Source organism: Carlito syrichta, unplaced genomic scaffold (assembly GCF_000164805.1).
Source record: "Carlito syrichta isolate Samal-C Ts95f unplaced genomic scaffold, Tarsius_syrichta-2.0.1 Scaffold304318, whole genome shotgun sequence".
NCBI classification, from domain to species: domain Eukaryota; kingdom Metazoa; phylum Chordata; class Mammalia; order Primates; family Tarsiidae; genus Carlito; species Carlito syrichta.
In genome coordinates this window covers 347,795-353,859 of record NW_007248414.1, presented here as the reverse complement: position 1 = coordinate 353,859, position 6,065 = coordinate 347,795, and the positions used below count along the sequence as shown (strand labels likewise).

At 51.0% G+C, this 6,065-nt stretch overlaps 1 pseudogene; it reads right to left on the bottom strand.

Annotated features, from left to right (window-relative positions):
• Positions 1-1,164: 1,164 nt before the first annotated feature.
• The window catches only part of LOC110595777, a 43,395-nt pseudogene continuing 38,494 nt past the window's right edge, over positions 1,165-6,065 (bottom strand).

The following is a 6,065-nucleotide window of genomic DNA, read 5'->3' as shown; positions in this document are numbered from 1 at the left end:
TAATGAAAATGTTCTAAACTTGATTGTGACAATGGTTCCACAACTTTGTGAACATGCTGAAAATATTAGATTGTATACTAAATGGGTGAATCATATGATATGTAAATTATATCGCAATAACAAAAGAAAATAAATCAGCTTCAGATTTTTTTAAAAGCGTAAAAGCATCTTGGCTTGGCCACCTCTTAGGACTTCTCTCTCTGGTGGAGACCCCCACTTACACGGAAAACTATGTAAATATGTGGTGTGCTTTCTCCTGTGAATTGGCTCGGGGGTGGTTTGGCTTCTAGACCCGCTGAAGAGCCCATATCAGAGCTAAGGGGCTGGCCCTCAGACTTGCCCATTGGGGCACAAGTGCACTGTATGATAGGATCTCCTGTGCACTCGTTCCCAGCTAGGCTGTCACCCCATGAGGACAGGGACTGTTGTGTCTGCCTCTGTTTCCCCAGCGCCAAGCACACACCCGCTGCATTGTCAAGACTCAGTAACGATGTGGATGGAAATAGCTGAGTGGTGAGAATCCTGAAAGGGCACGTGATTCTCCAAAGAAACAGACAAGCAAACATAAACAAGCATACACACAAATGGATGAATACATAAATGTAAGTAGATAACTAACTTTTTAAGCACTCACTATGTTGCCTAGGCTGGTCTCAAACTCCCAGGCTCAAGCAATCCTCATTCCTCAGCCTCCCAAAATGCGGGGATCACAGGTGTGAATCACTGTGCTCCCAGGGGCCTGATTACTGGCATATCTAACACGCTCCCAGATGATTCAGAGACTGCCAGTTGGGGGTGTACTTTGAGAGCCGTGGAGGATCTCTCTAGTCCTTTACAGAGAGGGAAGGGTGGGAGGAGGTGACGGATACTTCTCACTGATCTGGGACAGGAAACCCTAGAGGAGGGAACAGAGATTGCTCTGTCAATTGCTCTCCTTTTTCCTGGCTTCCCCATTTTTGTAGATAAGGAAACAGAGGCCTGGGGCGAAAGAAGCAGAACTTAACCAAAACCCAGGATAATCTTTGCAAATTGGTTTACCAGAATATCTGTCGAGTACTTGTTTTGTGCCAGGGTCACACGTGTTACATGCAGTGTACTCAGGGCAGGCCTCTCAGCTCAGCCCCACCTCTCCCGTGTTCGCCCCAGCATCCCAAGGTTGGAACCCTAGGGCCAGATGAGCCCCGGGGAGGGGCGCAGCTCCAACTTCCCTGGCCTGCCTAGGAAGGCAGAGCTGCAGCAGGCATCCTGCTCCCTCATGCCTCGGTGGAAGAAGCAAATCCAGCCCTGCTTCCAGAGCTCCCTGGGCCAAGAAAAAGCAACGGGGAGCAAATGAGGCAGAGACGCCAGCTGTGTGCTCCCTCCTTGCAGCCATTAGGAGACGCCTCCTTCCCTTGGGGTTCCCAGGTCCCACACGGCCCACGTTCCCGCCTGCCAAAGTGTTCTCTAGAGACGGTGTGAAAGACACAGCTGGTGAACCAACAGCCATTTCCCCCTCCACCCCCCACCTTCCTCAGTACCAGACTCTGATCAGGAGAGGAGGGAGAGGGCTCAGCCCCAGCTCCAGGGTGTGAGTCTTGACAGATCTATGTCAATGGTTTAACTGTATTCCCCTGGGCAGTGGCTGGCTGAGTCACGGGCATGGGAGCAATTATGGCCAATGAGGTGTGAGGGAGGAGTGAAACTGGAAAGTTTTTCTGTTCTGATAGATGCTTGGAGGAAAAACAATAAAAGAAGATGGCTGAGTGTGGTGGCTCACCCCTGCAATCCCAATACTTTGGGAAGTCGAAGACGGAGGAATACTTGAGCCCAAGAGTTCGAGACCAGCCTGGGCAACATAGCGAGATCTTGTCTCTTAAATAAAAAAATTAAAAAATTAGCCAGGCCTGGTGGCGTGAACCTGTAGTCCCAGCTACATGGGAGGCTGAGGTGGAAGCATCACCTGAACCCAGGAGGTCGAGGCTGTAGTGATCCATGATCATGTCACTGCACTCCAGTCTGGACAACAAAGTGAAACCTTGACTTAAAAAAAAAAAATGCATGTACTTGAAGGGAAGCTGCCCCTTCTCTGATTCTCCACGCAGCTGGCTGAGGTAGTGATGCTGGAGCTTTTGCTGCCGTCTAGGACCATAAGAGAACGAGCCAGCCCTTCAAGACAGCAGAACAGACTGATGGAAGCGGACCTTTGACGCCATGGTCATCAAACTAAATACTGGCACTACAACCATAAGAGGCAGGTACTGTTATTGTTCCCATTATCCCCCAGCACATCAAGGCCGACAGAAAAAGCCGACAAAGTCCCTTCCCACCACAGAGTTTCTCCCCGCATAGAGGCAGGCATTCAAACAACAACAGAAGAGATGTCCCAGGAAAAGAGGGCAGGAAAGTTAAGTGGAGACAAGAGACTTCCATGGGCTGGGGAATTCAGGATGCTTACCATCTAGTCTTATCTTCATGCTCCTGTTTCATCTCTTACTATTTCTCTCACTATTCAAGCCCTGCCCTCCAGTCTCTGCTCAGCTGTGCTGAGTTTCCCCAACCCCTGGGCTCTTCCCGCTCTGGCCTTTGCACAGCCTGTTTGTTCTGTCTGGCACAAACTCCTCCTGACCTCCAGCCGGCTGACTTGGACTTCTCTCCACTTCTCAAGTCTTGGCTTTGGTACCCTTCTGCCTCCTGGACTTCCTCTTTGGAATCTGCTAGCCATCAAGCTAGAAGAGAGGCAGGAAACCCTCACACATGTCCAGCTCTGAAGAAGCAAGTCCTCATTCAATTCTCCCAAGAATCTTCCAAGGTAGGCGACGTAGGTATTCTCAGCCCTAAGTGACACGTTAAGAAATTGAGGACCAGAGAGGACAAGAGGCCTACACACTGCTCTTTCCTTCAGAGGAGGGCCCGGGATGATGCCTGTGGGATTCATGATACCTGCTAAGGTTTATTTGGCATTTACCAGGAAGGGCTGTAATAACCATGTGGATGTATTAACTCATTTACTCTTCACAACAAGAGACAGATGAAGCAGATATTATTTTTACCCCCAATTTACAGGGAAGGAACCGGAGGTGCAAATAGATGAGAAACTTGCTCTCTCAACTACCAAACTCGCATCATTCAAAACCAAAATACTCCTATTTTCACCTAGTAACTAAAGCAACCTAAGAGATGGTCCTTACCCATTAGGATCTACAAATCTTTTAAAAGTCATAGTTGGCAGTATCAGCAAGGATGCCAGGAGATAAACACATTTAAAGAAATAGAACAGATGTAAACATTGATTTTTTTTTTTTTTTTGAGTTGGAGTCTCACTCTGTCGCCCAGACTGGAGTGCTAGGCTCCGGCGATCCTTCTGCCTCAGCCTTCCACATAGCTGGAACTACAGGTGCATGCTACCACACCTGGCTAGTTTTTGATTTATTGTAGAGAGGAGATCTCACCGAGTTGCCCAGGCAGGTCTCGAACCCGCGGCCTCAGGCAATCCACTCACCTCAGCCTCCCAAAGCGCAGGATTACAGGCTGAGCCACTGAGCTCGGCTAACATTGATTTTTAAACTTTCCGGATATAATTTGGTAATAATACACAGCAAAAATGTGAATTCTTTTGACTTAGCAATTCCACTTCTAGGAATCTCTTTCTTGTGGAAATACTCAGCAGTGTTGGCCCAAATTTGAATTCAACAATTTTCACCGCAGCATTTCATATAATAACAGCAACAGAAGAGAAGGATTCACCAGGAAGTTCAACAACAAGTCTGCAGGATGAATGACCGACTCTCACGGCCCACGAAACATGACCTGGTCATTAAAACTGACATCGTAAAAGGAAAGTAATGTGTCATTTTTCTAAGTGTCTCGAATTCAGTGATGAGTAAAACCATGGTACAAAATTATATGCACAGTATCACTGGTATTGTGTCTTTCCATACTATTATTATTATACACCTTGCAGGAAATCTCCCCAAGGACTACCGACATGAGAGCAGTGCTGGCTAGGTTTATCGAGCAGGGCTGGACAGGGTGTGCAGTGACACCTTTCCTGCCCATAACAACCCGTGAGATCGCTGCTACGGCATAATTCCCATTCTCCGATGGAACCACTGAGGCATAGAAGGTAAGTTGCTCGCCAAGACCCGGACCGTCTAACTCCAGAGCCCACATCTGGGCCTGCACCTCTACACACAGCCTCTGGGTATGGAGAGATTATGGTTGGATCGTCAAGACTTCTGTATACCTTTTTTAAAAAACTATTTTCCAAGCTGTTTACAGTGAACATCGATCACTTTTATAATCAAAGTGAGGAGGGCAATAAAAATCACTTGTTTGCGTGAAGTTCCGGAAGGCTGTGCACGCCCAGGTGTTAGCGAGGATCATCTCCAGCTGGCGGAGCGACTGGAGTGCTCTGGCTCTTCACTTTGTCATTTTGCTGTGGAAAATGAGCACACGAGTTACTTAGCATTTGGGTCTGTTTGGTGTCTGGAACTTTCCTCAAGGGTCTGCAGAGCCGGAGGGGCCTGTGCCGAGTGGGGGCGGGGGTGGTGCCCCTAGACCCCTGCCCCCCCCACCAGAAAAGCGTCGCGCCAGCACCAGCTCGGGGCCCCTCCTGGTCCCCTCCCAAGAGGGCCATGTCCTTGCTCATATGTAACTTTCAATTAAGCAGGCACCAGGCTTCGGCTCACAGGCTGAGCAAATGTTCCGAGGAGGAGGAGAAGAGCCAGCCCAACGGCTCCGGGAGGACGCCTCCTTTTAATTAAAGCGAGGATCCAGGCCCGTTCTAAACCCCCTTTCTGATGGAACGCCAAGCTGGGCGGGGAGGCGTCCTCGAGAGAGTAGGCCTGGCGGGGGTGGGTGCCAGGGCAGCAGAGGTGTGGGAGACCCAGCCTCCCGCCGCGTACCCTCTCTCATGAAGCCCCTGCAGGATCCGGGCCTTCTCATCGTACTGAGGAAGGACAACTGGTGTCAGGTGGCCCTGAGCCCCTCAAGGCCGCCCCATCCAGACACGGGTGATTGCTAGCACAGGCAAGCGGGGATGTAGGGAGGGGAGGGCGTGTGCCCATCACGTTTGCAAACGGGGCTCTGGACCGGGCAGAGGGGAGCTCCAGGCATCCAGGCTCAGAGGTTCCCTGCGCCCCGGCCCGGGTTCTTGGGTTCTCAGTTCAGGCAGGACACAGGAGAGGACGGACGAGCTCATGTCCCCTGAGCTCGCTTCCCAGAGGCCCTCAGAGGAAGGAAGGCCTTTGCCTCTGCATCATGCCACACCATGCCCTGCTGGAGGGTTGCAGTCATCACAGCGATGCCTAGGGACATGTCGCCTGCTCCTGAGGGGGCGTTAGCAGGAAGGCTGACTCTGGAGCTCGGCCTTCACGGGTTTGAATCCTGCCTCTGCTACTCCCCAGCCCTGTCACTGAGGGCAACTTAATTCACCTCTCTTTCTCATCTTTCTTACCTGCAAAACAGGGATGATAGTGATGACTACCTTGAAAGGCGGTGGTGAGGATTTCATTAGGGCATATGTGTAGCTGGTATACGGCCCGCCCTCGGTGAAGGGTAGCTGTTATTAGAACACTATACGTTGACACAGGTGAATTCATTAATCAGCCCAATAGCCCAAGTGGTAGTCACTCTCATTAACCATTTTGGTAGGGTTAATGAAAAACAGTCACAGAGAAGTTAGGTAATTTGCCCAAGGTGGCACCGCTCTCAGTGCAGCAGAGCCGGATTCCAACCCAGGCCCTGGGGCTCCTTAGCCCACAGGCAAGGTTGTCATTTTATCCTTTTTCTCACTGCGGACGCACAGATGTGGAAGTGAAGGCATGGACAGTATTTTCTAGCCACGTGTTAGGGATGGTGAATATTCAGGGTGTGGTTATCAGAGCTGAGGGGGCTGGGAGCTCTGGGCCAGGCCGGCTTGAGCCCGAGACCCAGTGGCCGTTGCGGGCCTGTGCCTTTGGGAAAGCCGCTGTGCTTTCCGGGAGTGTGTGCCTTTGGGAAAGCCGCTTCCTCGTCTGTGGACCGAGGCGGGTAACGCCCGGCCCTTGCCAGGGCGGCGGTGGAGGAGGAGGTGGCGCAGGAACGTC